Below are 21,880 nucleotides of genomic sequence, written 5' to 3'. Positions count from 1 at the left end.
ATTCCATTTTTCAGTGCTGAATAATGTCCTGCTCTCTGAAGCCTTCCTAAAAGCCAGACCACTTTTATCTTCCTCTACCAGCACATTAAAGTGAGTATCAATTTATTTAATGGTACATTACAAGTATATAAACATACAGTATGCCTGTACCTATTGGCAGTGTTAATAGTGCAGGATACGGTTACAGTTATATTTCCAGTACATATTTTATTCTTATGAGCTCAAAAAGTACAGGTCCGGTTTAACAAATAGGGCATTGTCTATCTTCTTTTCATAGGTAATAACGATTAGACTGGAGTTTTTATGATCACTAGATGGTAGGGATAGTAAGGATTCAAACAAGCCATCACGGTCACTCCAGCGGTCAAACCACAGAGAACGTCTTTTTACAGACAAAATATCTCTTGGTTTTGAAGGGGTTAAAATAAAACGAACCGTTATCAGCGTGCCCTGTACAAAGTGGTGACAGTGGTGCACAAATACATTTACATTTTCCATTGTCTGAGGCTAGTTTGGCACCAGGCCAGTGTTAAGTGCGGGCTTAGATGCAGTGAAGACTTGAATAGGATAGCTGATTTATTAATAGACCGAAGGCAGAGAGCGCTGCTTACTAGTCCCTAAACAGACTCTATACTCTGCAGAATGAAAGCTGACACTGTCTGAGGCTGATCTCTGGTAAAGGAATGAGAGAGCATATCCCGCATGAAGAAAAGCATCCTGGGCGTGGCAGGAGAACGCTAGGGGGGTTCTCCAAGGGCTGTGACACATAAGCCTGCACTCTGGTTCAGGTAAGCACCTAAAAATGTTTTTATGTCCATCACTCTTCAGGGTAGCAGTTAAGCACATGCCTAGTATGTGAGCATGTGTCCAAGGTCCACAACTTGGATGGGACATAAGCACATGCTTCAGTGTCTCGAATAGGGAATCAGAGCATTATATGGAGAGAGAGAGACAGACTCTGAGTTAACTAGCGGCGCAAACGTCAGTCACATGCAACGAGCAGACAAACCCGATTCTTACCGTCGCACCATGTGTTGCTTAAAGAACATATTTCTGCTAATTGCCCGGCTTTTGCCCAGCTCTGGATCCGGCTCACTAGACCCTTGCCATGGCCTCTATTAAAGTGCACCGCACCCAGGTGAAACGTTGTACATTGTTAAAACCTTCCACTAACACACTGAAACACATTCCTTATTTCTGCCAATATGAAAATCCGAGTGTATTCCCATGAGTGACCTGAGCTGGCCCTCATAAGAGGATTATTCTGCCATTAGGGGGATTGGAACCTTGAAAAGGATATTTTCAGAAATGTCCTGTCAGATCCTTTTGAAAATGACCTGTATTGATCTGTGACCTTGGCTTTCCATGGAAAGAATAGGAATATTCGAATAGCAATGCATGTCTTGTGAGTACAAATTGGAACAAGCCATTGCTTTTCATTATTTTGCTTGGAGCTATTCTGGAAAGTAGCTCATTATTGATATTCTGATATGTCATACTGCTTTCCAGCCACAGACATTAAACCCCAAACCGCCTGGAAGAACAGGATAAAGTACAAGGGCCTATTCCCATGATGGTTTCATACAGAACAATCTCACACACACATGCTTCATCGTTCAGGAGTTACAAAGTAGTCAACATAAAGACACACAACAGGAAGCTCATTCTATGGCACAGCTAGAAGTAAATGGCCAAGTCAGTAGGAGAACTTGTGGCCTCCAAAGCAGATGGGAAGATCTGAGACACTGGATTGAATGGCTCAGATGTAGACTAGGCTTAGCAAAGGTGCACCTCAGTATAGAGTGATTTTTGGAGGGATTTTTCTTTAATTGCAGTTAAGATCCATAGCTGTTGGTCTGATACCAGGGCTGTGATATCTATTCGGTCTTCAGTTTGCAAAAGCTACCACTGCTGCAACCTCTGTGTCCCGCATCGGCATGGGCTCTCCGATTCTAGCTCGCTGTGTGGTTGTATTAATTATAATTATGATTGTTTGTTTATATTATTGTAGTGCCTACGGCCCCTAACTGAGCTCAGGGCCCCTTTGCGTGAGGCCCTGTACAAACACAGAGTAAGAGACAGCCCCTGCCCTGGACAGCGTACAGTATAAACAGACAAGATAAACAAAGCATGGGAGAAATGAGGTATCATTATGATTGCCTTTCTACAGGGAACTGAGGCATAGAGAGACTAACCTGCCTAGAGTCACACAGAAAGTTTGTGGCAGATCTAGGCCTTGAATAAGTTTCTGAGCACCAGTCCGGTGCCTTAATCACAAGGAATTGTTAGGAGTGAGCGCTAATATTATAGGGTACCAAGTTTAAAAAGTGTGTTTGGGGTAGAGGGGAGAATGGACAAGCAAAATTCACCATTCACAGCTCCTTTAAAGGAAATCTTGAGGTGTACAGCCCGTTTTTCACTTCCTGTCTGGAAACTCCAGCCTCAGATCCACTACATTTCAGTCTACCATGTGCTAAGTAACATATTTTAATTAACATAATTATAAATTCTAGTGCAGCCAGGACACAAGCTAGACACATTTGTTAGCAGCTTAGAAATGATTAAAAGAACTGGAACAAATGTTTATTTGGTGTCTACACTGGGCCAAGGGCAAACTTTTTGCACAAAACTTTCTATGCCAAAAAATGCATATTTGGGTAGACAAGCATATCTTGCAAATTCACGGAATTTTTTCAGTCAAAAACAAAACAAAACAAAACACCCCCCAGATCAAAACATTTTGACATTTTCTATTCGGATTCAAAGTGACTCTGTTTTAAATTTTTAGTTTGCTGAAAATTTTGAAAAAAAATTGTTTTCAGTCAACCCGGAATTATGTCCCCGCCACTGATTTTTGTATTTGGCCACCAAACCGAAAAATGAATGATCTGCACAACTCTAGCATCTACACTGGATGTCACAATGGTGTAAATTTCCAAGTGTTAAAACACAAGCAAAAGTTCTAATGCAGATATCCTTTGAGAGGCTAAATTGTGGCATGCTAGCAATGAAATAAGAAAGGTGGCCAGGAGTACTATAAAGGCAAAGTGATTGCATCCAGCTAATTTCATAGGTCCTGTACAGATCAGTGCTAATTCAGATCCCTGCTAAGTTGCTTGAGACGTGTTCGCACCATGTAGAAATCCAGGCAAAACCATTACATCTTGTTTGTGTAATGTCTGACTGTTATTGAAAACATTTGTACTGGAGTTATTAGCAGCTTTACTGTTCGTTTTAAGGTAGTGTTATACAAAGCAGAGGAAGCCTTTCCAGTGTGACAGTCAGAAAGAGCGATGGAGTTTTAGGCCTCAACTCTATGACAAACACAGCTGTGTGTTTGTAAATCAGTTCATGACATTGTCCTCTGAGCTGGTTACAACAATCACAGTTGAGTCATGTTCACAAAGTAGTGTTTTTGCACAAGTGGGTATCAGTTGGGTTTGTGTTTCCATGCCTACCATGCTGCCTGGTTGTATCAGGAGAGTCAAGTAAAATCTGAGCAGCTAACCCATAGTGCCTCTGCAGGGAAGAAAGTGGTACCTGCAGCATCTGCAGCAGTGCATTCTGGGATGCCCTCCTGAAGAAAACTAGAAGGAAGAAATTGCCCAAACTGAATACATCGGTACAGGTTGAGGTGTCCTAGCTACACTGGTATGACCAGTGGTGAGCTTGAACCGGTTGTTAAATTTTGAAGCAGCTTTAGAACTGGTTGTTAACCCACTTCCCTGCAGGGAGCGCTGAGGCTTTGATGGGCCGCGAAGTGATGTAATTCCTCCTCCGGCCGCCGGGGGCGCGGCGCTGCGCTGCGGGAGCCATGTGGGCTGCCGCCTGGCCCCGGGCACGAGCCCTGGTGCTGCTGCTGCTCCCCCGACCCCTGGCCCTGGGGCTCCCGCTGCTGCCGGGTGGGTCCCCGGCTGCTCTGCTGGGCCTGGGCTGCGTCCGGCTGCTCAAGCTGCTCCGAGCCGCTCTCCCCGTGAGCGCCCACCACCCTGCCTGCAGCCAGCCCCTGCCTCCAGCCACCCCTGCCTGCAGCCAGCCCCTGAAATGCAGCCAGCCCCTGCCTCCAACCACCCCCGCACCCCCTGCCTCCAGCCACCCCTGCCTGCAGCCAGCCCCTGCCTCCAGCCACCCCTGCCTGCAGCCAGCCCCTGCCTCCAGCCACCCCTGCCTCCAGCCACCCCTGCCTCCAGCCAGCCCCTGAAATGCAGCCAGCCCCTGCCTCCAACCACCCCCGCACCCCCTGCCTCCAGCCAGTCCCTGCTGCACCCCCTGCAGCCCCTGCCTGCAGCCAGCCCCTGCCTCCAACCACCCCCACACCCCCTGCCTCCAGCCACCCCCTGCAGCCCCTGCCGCACCCCCTGCCCTGCCCTGCCCGCAGCCAGCCCCTGCCTCCAACCACCCCCGCACCCCCTGCCTCCAGCCAGCCCCCGCAGCCCCTGCCTCCAGCCAGCCCCTGCTGCACCCCCTGCACCCCCTGCCTGCAGCCAGCCCCTGCTGCACCCCCTGCCCTGCCCGCAGCCAGCCCCTGCCTCCAGCCACCCCCGCACCCCCTGCCTGCAGCCAGCCCCTGCCGCACCCCCTGCCCTGCCCGCAGTCAGCTCCTGTCTCCAGCCACCCCCTGCCCTGCCTCCAGCCACCCCCGCACCCCCTGCCCGCAGCCAGCCCCTGCTGCATGCCTTGCCCTGCCCGCAGCCAGCCCCTGTCTCACCCCCTGCTCTGCCTGCAGCCAGCCCCTGTCTCCAGCCAGCCCTGCACCCCCCTGCCCTGCCTGCAGCCATCCCCTACCTCCAGTCAGCCCCTGCCCTGTCTCCAGCCAGCCCCACACCCCCTTGCCTCTAGCCAACCCCGCACCCTCCTGTCTCCAGCCAGCTCCGCACCCTCTGCCCTGCCCGCAGCCAGCCCTGCACCCCCTGCCTCCAGCTAGCCCTGCCCCATGCCCCTGTCTGCAGCTGGTCCCACGTCCACTGGTGCCCTACAGATCCCAGGGCAGTAACCCTGCACACCTGCTTCAATGAGGGGGGGCAGGGAGCAGCTGGGACCCACGCATGTGCACACCCTAGGGTGACCAGACAGCAAGTGTGAAAAATCAGGACAGAGGGTGGGGGGTAATAGAGCCTATATAAGAAAAAGACCCCAAAACCGGGATTGTCCCTATAAAATCGGGACATCTGGTCACCCTAGCACACCCCCAGGAAGTGGCGGGGACCCACACCTGTGAAACAGAGCTCATTTCTAGTTCAGGCCCATCTTTTAAACAAAGAACTTTAGGCAGGGGTAACACACACCCGTGTTTTCCCGGACAGGTCAGGCTTTTTGGTTCTTAAATCGCCGTCCAGAAGGAATTTTTAAATTTTTAAATTTTAAAAATTCCTCCCGGGAAAATACAGACATATGGTAACCCTGTTGGTACAAAAAATACATACTGGGGCACAGCCCTTAAATCAGAACTTTTTATAGGGAACCGGTTGTTAAGATTTTGGCAGCTCATCACTGGGTATGACCTGGTCAAACGATGTTCCAATCTAGACTGCTGATAAGAGTAACCCCTGGTTTGTTGCTATGGTTATACACCAACTACTAACAGTTTTGTGTTTAGACATAAACCATGTTTAAAGCCAACTATCCCACTGGTTACAAACTGGTTAAAGGTCATAGTGCAAAAAGGTCCCTGAACAGACTGTAATATCCTTTCACTAGGAGGCAATAGCGATGGATAAGCTGTATTTCCTGCTACCACCGCAACATCTCAAAAGAATCTGGAGCAGCGAGCAGTACCTCTAGTCCATTCACCATTGTCCATGCCGATGAACTAGGCAAAACAAGGCAACCTGCAGTACTGGCTCCTCGAGAACTTGGATAATTCACATAAATAAAGGGCCTCTGGTGAATTACACTAGTGGCGAGAGAACAGCAACAGTCCTTTATAAAGCCAGGTATTCCCTGACTTGTTTTATACAAGAATGCTCCATTCCTTCTAGTCTGGATGGATCCCAGATAGCTACATTTACATAACCTGAAATTGTATCATGGTGGAAAGAAATCTGTAAGTGGTATCGACAGAGAAATCCCATTATTAATCATAAAATATGCATGTGCCATGAATGCTTAGTATGTGTGCAATTTGCAAACGTTCAGCGTGAATTGCTAAGAGCATTGTGCTGGTGATTTGAAGACCGTAACCCTTGCCCTACCAGCCTCCCTCTGAGACAGAGCTCCAAAATCCAGAGGATTTTATTAACGTTGTCTGTCCTCACACAGATCACTACACTCTCAAATGAACTCACATGGGGAAAATGATAAAAGACAAAAACACCCTGTCACCTGTGGGTGAACACTTCTCAAAAAGCATTCGCTCTATATCTGACCTACCAGTCCTCATCCTCAAAGGAAACCTGCATAACACCTTCAAAAGATGAGCCTGGGGACTTAAACTCATTACTTTGCTAGACACTAAAAATTATGGACTGAACAGAGACACTGGATTTATGGCTTATTACACCAATCTCTAACCCACTAACCCCTTCTTTTTGTCCTATGACTGCAGAGGTGTTAACAGAAGTATTTAAGGAGTCTCTTGAATGGTCCCTTACCAGATGTGCTAACTACTTATGCTAAACAATCTGTTCCATCTTGCATTTCGTTGTGACACTAGGAATATCTTCCCCAGACCTGAAGAAGAGCTCTGTGTGGCTTGGAAGCTTGTCTCTCTCACCAACTTGAAGTTGGCCTAGTAAAAGATTTGATGTCACCCCCCATGTCTCTCTGAGGACAGCCAGCTCGTCAGACACAAAGCCTCAAGGAACAGCCTCACAAGGAGGGAGCATTTTGTCTGCAAATATATGATGTTTGCAAGCAGCCTGGAAATCCCACAAGCAGGGTTGGTTGCAAGTGTTTTGAGTGAGCTGGGGGGTGGAAAAAATTGAGTTTTAGGTATGGAGACTTTCCCCAGCGCACAAACCAATGAGGGCCAGACTCTGGAATCTGACTGGTGATAGGATTTTTTAAAAGAAACTGAAGTGCAATTCCCTGGGGCACGTCTACCTTGGAATGAGACTAATGCGTAATAAAATGTCAGATTATTGATATGAACATTTCACAGCTGTTGGAGCTGCAGATCCGAGGCATGTTCTGTGCATTAGCTACAGGGACAAGCTCCTCTATTGCAGTGCATTGGGTTTTTGTCCTCTAAGAACCCCATGGGAAAGTAGCTTGTTATTCTTAATAGTGATGGGTGAACCTCAGAGAGCACGTCTACACTGCAACAAAATACCTGCAGAACAGTCTCAGAGTCTGGGTCAGCTGACTTGGGCTCATGGGGCTTGGGTTGCAGGGCTAAAAATTGCAGTGTAAACATTTGGGCTTGGGCTGGAGCCTGGACTCTGAGACCCTCCATCCTTGCAGGTTCTCAGAGCCCAGGCTCCGGCTCTAGCCCAAATGATTACACTGCAACTTTATAGCCCCACAGCTTAAGTCCTGTAAGCCTGAGTTCTGAGCCATACCTCAAGTGACCAAAGGATCCATTCCCATAGGGACAATGAAGTCTGGATCCTAGACGGACATCTTGGGTCTGCAAAACTGGTCCAGAAATCTCTTGGGAACTGCCTTTCTTATGAGATTCCAATACTTCCTACTTCTAGATGGACTGTAAGTACTGGAACAATAGCCTTTTGGTCCTTCTCGGCTGGCTGGAAGTAGGAAATGCAGCAGCACATTAGAAGGAGTAAGGAAACTAGACTGAGGGTCTTTATATTGTGTTGGGAGTTAATTTTGTTAGACCAGGATGATGAGCAAGATGTAAATGCTTTGATAGCTATATGAGCGATCAGTGAATGAGTTTACATTGCTATCTCTTCTATATGGAAATAACATAAGTGCAGTTTCCTTATCTATATATCAATTGTCAGCATGGGTAGGTTCTGGGCTAGAATGTTGTGGGTTCAAATCCCCCACCAGGCTTCGGGGTCCTAACTCATGCTGGTGATGCCCTGTTAGAGATACCATGGTTTACATTAGATTTTACCTAATGTCTCTGGGGGCCGCAAGGGAGGAAGTTAAAAATCTTCTTGCGCTCAGGCCAATAGTACCTCTACCATTAAAGCTAAATGTCTAAGGCTGTGTGTTCAAGACTCGCCCTCCCAGAGTTCCCCCTCACGGCTTAGTGTGGTGGTGCAGCCATTCTACCTCAGCTTCCCCACTATGCTCTTGGCCTACTCCAGCCATAGATATGTGGTGGCCCTCTGGCCAAGCCACTTTAGAGAGAGCAGCTCCTTCCAGGGGGACAGACTCTTTTACACAAGAGTCCAACAAAAGCCCAAAACAAAGGAATTTTGAAGCCCAGCCAGGCTCAGCATCCATCCCACCTCCTTAAGAGTGGGTTCCAGCTGCAATAGCCTGTCTCACTACCCACCAGCAGATACCTGGGCTCTGGGCATCTCAACAGTCCTACAATGGGCTCTGGCCAGCCACAGTTCTCAGACGGCTTCTTGCCCTCTATCTGGCTTCTTTCTATGAGCCAGCCAGCCAGCTCTCCTCCCCAATCAGCACCCAGCTGCTGGCTTTTCCTCCTCTTACGTCCAACACCTAGTGCAGCAGGTGTAGTGGGGCAGGGCTAATAGAATTGGGTTGACTAGCCCTTTGGCCTCCCAGTTGTTAAAGGGGCAGGCCACCCACTATTGCTGACTGCCATGGTTGCTGTATTTGCCTGGTCAGCCCAATTACTTTGTGGTGTTCATCTAAAGCAGAAGATTAGCAACCTTTCTGGAAAGGTATGAGATTTTTAGCATGGAGTGCCACCAGTTTAAAAGCACAGCAGATTCCTAGGCCTGATTCCCACTGCTTGCTTGTCATAATTCACACCTGAAGGCTTTGTAAAGAGCATCTTATTATAATGGGTGTTTTGTCGAGCAGCCTTTCAGCTCATCATCCATGTAATGTCAAACTTTGGTACAGTCTTTGCTATTTTGATCTTTCCCTTTCAAGGGCATTCAACAGATTTGTGAAACTACTTTAGCATGGCTGAGCTGCGGCTCCGTTCTCATGGTCTTGAATGCAGGGAAATCAGGCCCTGCAGATTCCTTAGTGCCAGTCTCATGGGATGCTAGGAAATCAGGCCGTGGAGATGCTTCCATGATGATACTTTTAATTACTTTTATCTGTTTTCCTCACTCTTTTTTTTATCAAACTTTGTGCTTTGCTTTGCTCTCTGAACATTTCGGACTGACTTCCCATTGGCCAGCTTCAATTACTCTCCTAGTATTTGTGGACTGTTGCCAGCAGCTAAAATGGCTGCCACATATTTTCTGTTAACGTTTTTCCCCTAAGCAAAGATGCCTGACTCAGGAGTTGAAAGAACAGAGAAGAAAATTCATCTTTAGTTTGGAAAGGCTAAGAATAGAAATATGAATAATTTCTCTTCTTTTTCTGCAGGATGAGGCAGCTTGTTCTGTTGGATGTGGTGATGTCTTATGGTTGATTTGTCATGCTGCTCTTTCCTGGAGTTCATTCTTAGCTGACTCCCTTTTATTTTCTCCTCTGCCACCAGTTGTACTGCCTTATGGCAAGCAAATTAAGTCACACACATAGGAACAAGCCCAACACTGGTTTATTGGCAGAATTCCATCGGCCTTCTCCACACTACTCCGACAGCTTGTGCACTGATTCTACATACCAGCAGTGCTGCAGTTCTCAGGTCACAGCTGCTTAGTGGCCCTAAAGGAACACACCATTAAAGCATAAAGCTTTGGACACTAGCATTTTGAAGTCAATGGGGCTTAAGGAAAGCCTGTTGAAATTTTTCAGACTTTTTGTTGTTGTTGAAAAATAGCCTTGGGAAAATTTTTACCAAAAGAGAAAATAATTTTCTCTACCTTTTCCATTTTTTCCAAAGAAACCCAAAAATGTTCAGTTTCCATTTTTCCTTTTTTTTTTTTCAAGTGGAAAAAAGCGAGACAATGTGGTGAAAAAACCTGAAAATTCAAAGAGCATTTTTTAGTCAAAAAACGAAAGTAAAGTTTTTTGAACTAAACCAAGGCTGTTTTGGTTTGGAAAATTTTCATGAATAGAAATACAAAATGTTGACCAACTCTAGTATTTATTAATGTGGTGTCATTTTTGCTGTTCAATGAGATAATGACTTCTTCAATAGACTCCAGTTTTGCATGACAGAAACCAGAACAAATTCTTTCTTGTGTGCCCAGCGAGGCAGAACCAATAAGAAAAGCAATATTTGCATAATTTGTCAGGAAAGCTGTAACACACTGTAGCTAAATATATTCCCTATTACTTATAATGCATGGAACAAATCAAAGCTAAGCTGTCTTTCTGTGCTTTTCCTATGCCTTTTCATTTGCATTTGTTCCTTTTCTACAGCTTACATTCTGTCCCTTACATTGCTGCTTAGTTGTTTCTCAGATATATTGGGTCATTTAGGGATATTTTAACATCCGTTCCAAGTATTTCACTAATCACAGTTGCTAACAAAGTGAGGATTTATGGTTTAATTTATGAAAGTTTAGTGTAGTTCAGTTGTCATGCAGACACTGCCATATTACTTAATTGCTGCTCAGTGGTGTTTGTGCATCTGATTCACGTTGCTGTTTACTGGCATTTGGTTTTAGAGCCCATTTGACAGTGGTTTCAAAATTGGGGCTATAGGACCCTGAGGAACCAGGCTTTGTTGTTTGGAACTGTTTGAGGTGATGTACTTCCTTTGCATGCAAGGAGATATCTACATACTTATATAGCCCTCAGTCCTGTAGTATCTGAGCACCTCACAGCAATTAATATTTATTGTATCCTTAAAACAGCCCTCGGAGGTAGGGAAGTGTTATTCCCATTTTACAGATGAGGAACTAAGACAAAGGGTAGATTAAGTGACTTGCCCAAAGTTATGCAGAATAGCCCAGATCCTAAAAAGGTATTTAAGCTCCTAACTTCCACTGCAATCAACGGTAGTTAGGAGTTTAAATACCTTTGAGGTTGTGGGTCAGAGTCTATACCTGAGCCAGGAATTAATCCAAATCTCCTTTGCCCCAGTCTGGTACCCTGTCGATTATACACCTGGGATGCTCCTGTCTTGGACATCCACCTGTTTTGGAAAGAGTTGCCTGGGAGTTTATTTTCCTAAGCACGTCCTATTGGATTCGTTCTTGATATTACTGCCTGAATTAATTTTTAGTCACCTTTGCCAAGTCAGCATAATCAAAAGAACCATTTTCCTCTTATGTTCCGTCATGTAAAGCAGAAGCCCCAGCAAATCCACCTGCATCCAAGCCAGCTAGTTTACAGCTTGCAGTGAGCATTCCTTTTCCTCTGTGCAGGGGACGGGTGCCCCCCATTAGCTCAATAGGCCACTCCGAAGATTTTGCTTCTGCATTATTAATCCATATAGCATCTTTGAATAGGGCGGCCAATTAAAAAAACAATTTCCCAATGCAGGAAATCTGATGTGTGTTCAGAGGTGCGGCACTGCCCAGCAATGGTAAATCTTTGAGTTACAGGACACAAATACCATGTAAGTATTCTCAATGCAGAGTACATAGGCTATTAAACGATATTAATGTCATCCTATGAGGCCATGTAGTGGGTGACTGTTTAACTGGTAAGGAAGATGTAATTTAAAACAAAACTATGACTTTTTTTTTTGCAAATCAGATAGTAAAATGGCGTTGGGATCTGTTGCTATGAGCATAATAAAATGTAGCCTGTAAACCAGTCTGTTGTCAGAGTATTACTGCATAGTAACATGGTATATGCTAACAAGCCCATGGGCTGAAGTCAGTACTGAGACTTGCAAAGGAGGTCAGTATCATTATCCACATTTTACAGGTGGGGAAACTGAGGCACAGAGAGGGGAGTGACTGACTCAAGGTCACCCAGCAGGCCATGTGTTTGGTCTCAGTAGCTGCTACTGGAATATAAGTAATTTATCACATGATTCAGATTAACTGACTGATTTTTCAAAATAAAAGCAATTGTATAATGATTGGGCTCAGTACTGGTGTACCTAGGCAACATTCACTGGCCTGTGTTATACAGGAGATAATCTAACAGTCTCTTTCAGCCTTAACGTACGAGTCTCAGTCTAACAAATTTGAAAGATACTAGTTTAAATTCCTCTATGTTTTATATAGTGGAACCAATATATCTTATTTCTCACCAGTAGATGGTGCTGGTTGTTATTGTCCAATGCGCCTGCGGTAAAAGTGAACTGGAGTGTGAGAGAGTGTGAAATTCCAGATGCCAGTGGAGTGTAAATCAGATGTATCAAGCTACCGTAATGAAAAATACATTCAGTGGAACTACCCCTGTGCAACCGTGCTTGCAGGATTGCAGCCATAGTTCAGCCCAATTTTGCCTGGTGTCTGGATGGATCTTTCATATAGCAATAGAGGAAAAGAAATATTTCTTAAAAAAACAGGGCAGTTGAGCCAGTACAAGAGCACAGAAAACAGCAGGTAAAACTAGGGGCAGGTGTTAAGTACATTTTTTAAAGAGCATTTTTGTGTGTGAAAAATAATATGTAATGATCATCCTAGCGATTCCTGCAACATCCATGGGGGCTTTGAATTCACAAACCGAGGCCTCAGTCATGGAAACAGTGACCAGTGTGCTTGACTGTACTCTTGTGAGCAGTTCCACTGGTTTCTATATGACATACATGAAGATAAGCATGTGTGTAACCGTTTGCAGGATCAGAGCCCGGATTCAGCAAAGCATTCCCCTTTATGCTTAACATTAAGCACTGAAGACCCACTGAAACCAAGAAGTAAAAATAAACATAATAAACAACAAAGAGCAAATGAACTGTTGCAAAAGAATAAAGGAATGAAGTCAAATGGACTTAAACTTGTTAAAGTTAAGCACTTAAGCACCTTGCTGAACAGAGGCCTGGAAGTATATTGTGAGATGTCTGAAATTCAGTCATGGGACCATTTCTATTTTCCACTGTCATGTGGAAAAAAAAGAACATGCAGACACACAGGAAAGATCCCAAGGGAACCATTCTTGGATCTAACAGAGAATTTGTATCCCATTCCAACAGTTCATTCACTCTTTGCTCTCTACTTCCCCAGCATTTTCCTGAAGATGTTTGTATGTGATATTTTGAAACTGACTAGATTTCCAGCTGATGGTGTTCCTTTAAGTACACTGGTCCAAATTCTGTCCTCAGAAGCTCCAATAACTTCAATGAAGCTTTAGTCTGGGGTAACTGAGAGCAGGATCAGGCCCATAGATTTGTCTGCACTGAAGATCAGTCTGGTTTTACTGAGCTGAAAACTTTTTTCTCTCTTTCTGTCAAGCTGCTTCTTCCTCACTTGTCTTGTCTATCATCCCTTTATGAAAGGTAGACTGTGTTTTTGGACCATCCCTCAACTGCATTAAACCATGAGGCTCAGGTGCATTTCACAATTTTCTTTCCACCAACAGCAAAGTGCTAGTGTTCCCCAGCTGGAAACCTGTGTTCATAAAAAAATGGAACACACCAAGTAGGCACGTCACAAAAGAGAAGGAACTAGGGAGCATGAACGAAGTTCAAACCAAAGTGCCGTTAGTCTGTGTGTTTCCCAATGCAGGCTCAGTGTAATGTAAACATCTGCTCACAGGGACATGCACTGTCAAGTACCCAAAGCTTCGTTCCGTGATCCGGATTGTACAGAACTCGCCAGTCCAGAACAAGTTGTCTGAGAGCGTACTAAAGCTATCTCAGGTTGTCCCTTTGCTCTTCTAGCATCATCTACTATATTGCACATTAGCTACCTCAGTAAGGTACTTTTGTTCCCATAATGCACCCTTTACCATAGTTTCTGAGCACTTTGAGCATAGTTCTGCTCACAACACACCTGTGAGGTAGGGCAGGGCTGTTATCCCCATCGTACAGATGGGGAACTGAGGCACAGAGAGACCAAGAGCCAGATTGTAAAGGTGTTTAGGTGCAAAAGCAATTGGCCATCTAACACTGAGACGTTTTTGGAAATTCCACTAGCAGCGTAAACACCTTTACAAATCTGGCTCTAGGTGACTTGTCCAAGGTCACACAGGAAGTTTGTGTCAGAGCAGGGAGTTGAACCCAAATCTCTAGTAACCCAGGCTCGTGACCATCCTGCCTTCTCCTGTGTTTGAGCTTTCACCTTTTCCAGTGGTTTGATGAGTGAGTGAGGGCTTATTTAGGATTTAAGTGGTACGTAGGCCTAGAGCAGGTCCTCTGCAGAGAGGTGAATTTCACCTGCAAATATATATATCTATATATCCATCCTCTGGATGTGTAGGCCCAGATTCTCTCCTGTTTGGGCCCTTTTGTGCTGCTCCCTGGCTGTAAAGTTAAATGAGACCATTGAAGTCTTGGTCCACCAGTTCCTAGACAGGACCAATGGATGCGTTTGCACAGGGCACTTCTAAGTGATCTTCAGTAATGCTCTGGCACCTGTTAGAAATGCCTGTGCCCCTGTGTGCTCCTTGCCCCTGCCTGCATGACAATACTATACTGATCAGAGAAGCCCTCAGTGAAAAAGGGTCTAGCAGGCTCTTAATCTAACTGTTCCCCACTTCCAGCTGCCAAGCACGTCTCCTTCTGTCAATTCCCACTGATGAATGGTCCCAGGTACAGACCCTAGCCAGCGGGTGTGGGTTAGAAGCTGCTCTAATGTATGACAGTTGGCCACAGTCAATGCAGATGCACCATGTGAATCAGGGAGGTGTAACTTGTTCTGTGATGCCCTTTCCCAGGTCTCCTAAGGTGCGGGTCTCATCACAGGAGAACATCTGGACAATGTGACACTCAATGCCATCACAGGAGGCTAAGAACTTGAAATACTGCTGTGTCTCTGAGCTGCAAAAGTAAGTCATCGAACTAAGCTAATTGTGGTTTATCTCATGAAACTTTTACCCCTCAGTCCATTTCCTCCTCCTCAGTATGTGCTTGGGAGGAGTAGACAAAATGCCACTGCGGAGGCTGGTTTGTGCTCATTCTCTGCTTCTTTGCAGTCTCTTCTCTCCTCATTTTCTGGGTCAGATACTGAGGAGAATTCAGCACAGCTGAGAGGGAGGGCCATACAAAGAAGGTCTAATGCCCCTCCTTTCCATCCTTGGCAGACTTAGGGCCGTTCTGATTTGCAACAGCTGCCGGGGGCTCCAAGCAGCTGTTCTGTCAGTGTGGTGTTATTGGGGGAAGAGAAAGCAATGGTTTTGCCTGGCTATTCCTGTCCACTAACAGCCAGGAGAGAGGGATGCCATAGGAGCTACTATGGAATGGGAAAGATTCAGGGATGCAGCTTAGATATAGGTGAACTTGATCTAGGTGTTTCAGAAGTTATAAGAGTAAATCTCGAATACTGTATGAACTGCAATACCGACGGGTCTCTTACTGTACTGCTAATTAAGCAATACCTGCAATCCAGCTCTAATTCTGATTTTCTTTTGTGGGTGTAAGTCAGAGCTTTAATATGATTTGAAAGCACTTTCATTAGTTTAATAGTAGTAATGCTGGTAGCAAAGACACTGATTTACATTTACAGTCATATTTGGAATCAATATCCCTCTAATTCATCAAGAAAACCCTTGTTTGTACCAAGTATCTACTGAAAAATTATGCTTCAGTGCCACAGGGAAAGATTATTCGATAATTATTTGTCTTTTTGAACCTTGCTGTATTGAAATGCTTGAATGTATTGAAATGAAATCTGTGCTTTTAAAATATCATCTGGAAGTTGATTAGTTTCGCATTATGATAGAACAATCAGTGGGAATCATAAATTATCCTCAGGGGCTGCTGCTGCTTTTTATATTTTGTAAATGCAAACAGCTTTTTTTTTTTTTTTTTTTTTTTTTTTGTAGTTATGGTAGCTTTGCTTACAACCAAAATTGCCTCAGCAATTTTCCTGCACCGGAGTGATCAAAGCAGTTCTGTAATTAACAGCTGGAACATCCTTCAATATTTGCTGATTGCCACAAATCAGATTTTCAATTGATGGGGCTAAATCAGGACCATGTGACTGTTGTCAGACAAATGTAATGTTTACATTTGCTTGCCATGATTATCGTGTTTTTTTCTTGAGAATCAATATTTATTTATAGTAACTGACCCTGTACAGCTGAGGTGAATAACACTGGCCATCTTTTACCAGATTTTCCTTTATATAGACTGACATCAGCATCACCAATGTATTAAAGGCCAGATCCTCAACTGGTACAAATGAGAACAGTGCCACTGGTTTTAAACCAGTTTACACCAGCTGAGGATCTGGCCCCAATTGTTTAATATGTATGAACATTTTAAACACAAATATACATACGGTGCATGATTAGGGACGCAATCCTGTGAGTTCCTGTGTGAACTGAAGTGAAAATTAGCAGCGTCCACACTTAATATGTAATAAAGTGTGTGATGCAAGTTGATAGGTAACAGAAAACAGAGGCTGATAAATTAAGGCAATGTATTTGGTAGATGGAATATTGTTTTATATGGGATGATGGGAGTGAAATATTTAAAACAGTAGTTCCCAAATACATCCGCCAGTTGTTTGGTCCTATTGCTGTTACTCCAGTAAGACTGAGTATGCTCAAAAGCGATTGTGACTGATATTCATCCTAGCAAAAGAAAATATGGAACAGAAAGTTTAATTCAGGGATTTGACAGAGGTGTGAAAACCGTGGCTCCTCCTCTGTGCCCCTGACTGGAGTCATGACACTGAGGCAATCAGTCAAATGAGAGATACAAAAATAGAAGGCCTGACCTTTGGCAAACAGTACTTGAAAGTACATAGAAAGGCAATTACTTTGTGTGAATGTGACAATCTGAATCTAAGCATAAAGTCTGCTAAACAGTCAATCACTCTGCTTTATATCGGTCTCCCTCAGTCAAGAAAAAAAATGGTTTTGTTTTGTTTTTTAAATAAATCTGGGGTCTACATATGCAGCCAAATACAAAGATCTTTCTTGTGAAAAAGATGATAGGAAAAGCTTTTAAATGTCCTCACATTCTCTAGGCTGGTTTACATCGTATTTGCTGTCACACTCTCTCCCCCTGCGAGAATCAAAGCCCCAAGAATTTGTTCAGACTTTCCTCCCATTTAGGTCATCCAATCAGGGAATGGGAACAATACCATGTGACTTAGGCAGCCACTCACACATTGGTTTATATTCACTCTTATGCAGAGGACTGGCACAAGGCCATTACACTACATAAGCCCTCAAAATAGGGGTTGAGTTGGATTTCAGTGCTGTGCAGCAGTGAATTTCGCTCACTGAGAATAGCAAATCAGGAGCCAGAAATCCTTGCAAGAAACAGTTAGTGAGCGATCCACAGAGATTCAACTAACAGTTGTGAACAGTGAACAGATTAATAAAAATCAAGATCTGTTAACATATACATTGGAAATATGAAAAAAGAGTTGGAGGAAGGACTAAATTCACCAAATGAACAATTTTTGCAAATTGGTTGCCCAGGTCTGATCGCAAAACATCTTTGTCACTGCTAAATTGGACTACTATAATTCTTATTTACCCCTAAAAAGACCAGTTTTAATAATTACACTTGCAATGTGGATCAATGTTATACCGATTTCAAGAAAAAAGGTTTGCTACATTTGATAGGCACTTCTACAGACAGAGTAATTTGGCCATACATTTAAAGAAGTGTTTTAAAAAAAAGTTGTGAAAATCTTAATATTGTTGCAAAGATTAATATTGCTGGGATGAGGAATTTCTCTTATACAACATGAGATCGTATTTACCTCTCTTACCAGAGTGGGCAACCCTGGAGCAGACCACAAAGGAGAATTAAAGATGCAGTTACCCTTAAACCGAGGCACTGATTTCTTCTCTCTTAAAACTGCATGGCATTGAAATCTGAGTGACGGTCATAGGAGTCAAATAGAAAAGACCAGTGAGACCATCCAGCTGGAATAACTTCCAGCACAGGAGAAAATTTGCTGATGACACCAAGCTAGGAGAGGTTGCGCATACAGTTTTGGGGAGAGCACACAACTTCAGGAGATTTGCTGAGCAGGCATGGGCCCTAAGTGGGAATGTAACAGATGGAAGGTCATGTAACAAAATATAATTCATGTCCATGGAGAGAGGTAGGAGACAAACTCAGAGGACTCCACATGGAAGAGCTGGAAGACACTAAATAGGAAGGAGACTAGGATCTATGATTATTTAAAGGTTGGAGGGCAATGCATGACAGCTGCCAAGAGAGTAAATAAAGGGGCTTGAATGCACAAGCAGGCGAATTAGTTATAAGGTGTGTCGAGGCTGGGGTGCCTCGGTTTTAGGAGAAAAGGACTCAGGGACTGAATGTAACCAGTCTAAGAAAACCCAAGTGGGCTGCGAAGAGATTTCATCCGAGTATGCTGGAAACTGACAGCATCCCACAAGGGCTAGAAATCACACTTCTTCCCCACTGCCTTAGTTCTTCTGACTTGCTTTGTCATTTCAAAACCTAGTTGAGGCCTGGTCTACACTGGGGGGGAATCGATCTAAGTTACGCAACTTCAGCTACATGAATAACGTAGCCGAAGTTGACGTACTTAGACCTATTCACCGCAGTGTCTTCACCGCAGTGAGTCGACTGCTGCCGCTCTCCTGTTGACTTCGCCTGCACCTCTCGCAGCGGTGGAGTACAGGAGTTGACGGGAGACTGCTCAGGGGTTGATTATCGCGTCTAGACTAGACCCGATAAATCTACCCCTGCTGGATCGATCACTGCCCGCTGATCCGATGAGTAGTGTAGACATACACTGAGGGTCCTAACTTCAAGCACGTAGCTACCACCCAATGTAGATGCAGGAATCAGTGGGTGATGTGGTGACCCGTGCTATGTAGGAAGTCATACTAGTTGATCATAACCGTCCCTTCTGGCCTTATAATCAACCGATCTAAGGGAGTCAGGTGCCCAATTCCTAGTGAAAGCCATCAGGAGCCAGGTAGCTAATACCCTTGGAACAATTTGAAAATCTTAGCCTCTGGGCCCCACTGTCACATATATTAAGACCGCTTTACACCTCTCTAATGGTATAAAGGGACCTTAAAGTGGCCATAAACAACAGTCACCCCCAGTTAAGACCTTTTTACATGGCCAAGGCAATAGTAAGACTGGTCTACATTGAAAAGTGACATCAGCATAGCCACGCCCCTGAGAGACATAGTTCAGCTGCCCTGACCCCGGGCCTAAACAGCACTAGCGACTGCTTCTCAGGGAGGTGGAGTAATTACTGTGACGGGAGAACCCCGTAGTAAACCACTGTATTCAGGGGTTCTCAAACAGGGGGTCAGGACCCCTCAGGGGGTAACGAGGTTATTACCTGGGGGGGGGGGGGATCATGAGCTGTCAGCCTCCAACCCAAACCCTGCTTTGCCTCCAGGATTTATAATGGTGCTCAATATATAAACAAGTGATTTGGGTTTGTCGGGGGGTCGCACTCAGAGGGCGTGCTGTGTGAAAGGGGTCCCCAGTACAGGTGTCTGAGAACCCCAGTGTAGCTAGCGCTAATGAAGCATTAAGTTGTAAGCATCAGGCCCTCTGTCTTTTCCTTTTTTAGTGCTGTTAAAGAGACCTCAGGGAGTTTGAAGTAAGTTCTTGTAAGCCCAATATTTTGTCCTCATTCGGGACCACCAAAGTTTTTATTTGTATTTTTTTGGGGGGCTTGTTGGTATGCCCTTCAGTTATTCTTTCCCAGAGCTCTGGATCAAAGGTGCTACATGGCTAATTACAATGAAAGGGCATCTGCCAAGGGGAAAATAAGAGGTCACAAACTGGGAGTGAATATAAAAAAAAAATGGATGTTCATGTCAGAATGGGATTTTTACTTTCCATCTAAAGGCTCATTAGCACATGGCAATGAGCCGCGTGCATCAATGAATTAAAAAATGGGAAATAAGCTTCAAGGGTGTAGCTTTCAATAATATTTTGGAGATGAAGAGGAGGTATCCCTCCAGCAAGGAAATAACGAATGGAGCTAGCTAACTTCTGATTTTCTTCACCCAAGGTTTTCTGTGTTTGCGTAAACTCATCCGTTTAGCCATACAGCTCATAAAACATTGTGATCACAGAAGATCCAGCGTAGGAGTTGAACACAGCAGTCATTTCTCGGCATCGTTAGACATTGTTTAGAAGATTGTTGATGGGATTTTGGTCTTTTGCTGCATACACCACCTTAATCACATCACTGATGCCACCAAAGCTTTCAAAGGATAACAGAGGAGTCCGTAATACCTGCTCTAAGCACAGTTGGTATGGTCAGAGGGATACACAAACTTCTCCGGAACAGCCATTGAAATCTTCTGAATCTCACTCTTGTTGAAATGACTGCAGTAAAGAGACCGTGGACAGCCATAAAATATTGGGATGAAGATATCAGCAGAGCGTGGGATCATCAGGATGGGTTTGGGGCTAAGGTATGGCATTGGAACTCAGGACCTCTGGCCTCACTTTCCCGAATGACTTTGGCCAGGTTCTGGAATCTTTCTGTGCTTCACTTCCCCATCTGTACAACGGGGACTTTGTCTCTCCTACCCTTTGTCAACCGTGTCTATTTACATTGTAAGCTCTGCAGAGCAGGGTCTGTCTCGAATTATAGGTTTGTACTGTGCTAGCAAAGCCTTGTTTGCAGGGTCTCAGTGCTACCATCATAATAAAAGCATAAAACTCTGAGATGGAAAAGACCTACTATCTCATAACCTATTTAGATTATCTAAGCTATCTTCTTGCCCATCATGGGTTGTTCCCTGTGGAACATTTTCTAGTGTTTTCTCCAGACTAGTTTGAAATGTCCCAAGTAATGGGGTTTCCCTTTCCTTTGGGAGACTATCCCACAGATCTCGCTTTTAAGTTCTTCCTGCTATTCAGTTAGGTTTTATAATTCCATGTATGTTTCTGCATACCTAATTTATGGCTAGATCAACAACCGGGATGCAAGATATTCACCCTCAAGGGATGCAATGCAAGGCCTCAGTACCCTTTTTCTCTACAGCTTCAGGAGTTTTGCACAAATGTGGCTTGGGACGAAATGTAAATTTCCCAGCTGTATGTAGGGAATTCATTGGTGCAAGTAGGGTTGTACGGTCAGGTACGCCATACAGTTAAGATATTTATTACCAGTAGGCCATACCGGAAAGACAGAGGAGGAGCAGAACGTGGGGCCACTGGGCGGCCTCACGCCGGCAGCTCATCCGCCACAACTGTACCATCCCCAACCCTGCCCCCAGCCTTTCCACGCAGCTGCGTCTCCTGTCTAGGGTCTGTATAGCCCCACCATAGGACAGGGCTGAGGGTGGGGCTGGGGGCAGTACAGCCATGCCAGAGAAGCTGCCGGTGTGGGGCAGCCCCACCTTCTGTGCCTTTCACCACCACAGTTCCGGAGAGCCCTGCGATTGAGAAGTCTATATCCGGCAGAACAGGGGAGGACAGAAACATAACCCCCCCGCCCAGGTAACGTGGGATGGGGAGAGGAGGGGACAGGGAGAGCACTGGGGCACCAGGCCTGGGCTGGTGAGGAGTTACATGGGGGAGGGCAAGTGGGGTGGTCATGTGCCCCCCTTTAGCTGGTGCCCCCTCTTTGTGTCCCTCCCATGAGTCGCCTATGTGCAATTCTACTTGCACCACTGTCTACAGTGGCATTGTAACTGATCGATCTTCCTCCTTCTAGAGGTGGCTCCTCTAAGCTCCGTGGGTGCAACAGTATTGGGGAAGCCTTGGCTTTCTTGGCTGGACTCTTCTTGTCCTCTGGATGAATGGAGGACTTCCACTCTCCAGTGCTCTCCACCTTTCTCCGATACTCATGAAGAAGAAAGAAGCAGCTTTCTTCTTTCCATGCTTCCCCAGCCACAAAAAGCAACCATAGACTTTCCGTCAGAATGACATTTATTTCATAGTAAGAGAACA

General features: G+C 45.0%; 1 long non-coding RNA gene across 1 annotated transcript; it reads left to right on the top strand.

Moving 5' to 3' along the window:
• Positions 1-647: 647 nt before the first annotated feature.
• LOC311528802 lies at positions 648-20,614 on the top strand. Its single transcript, XR_014713705.1, has 3 exons — positions 648-788; positions 14,725-14,835; positions 19,986-20,614. It is a non-coding gene; the product is annotated as an uncharacterized lncRNA (long non-coding RNA).
• Positions 20,615-21,880: the final 1,266 nt, after the last annotated feature.

Source organism: Lepidochelys olivacea (genome assembly GCF_965140295.1).
Source record: "Lepidochelys olivacea isolate rLepOli2 genome assembly, chromosome: 12".
Lineage (NCBI taxonomy): Eukaryota > Metazoa > Chordata > Testudines > Cheloniidae > Lepidochelys > Lepidochelys olivacea.
Note: the sequence above shows the minus strand (reverse complement) of the source record. Positions and strands in the feature narration are given on the sequence as shown.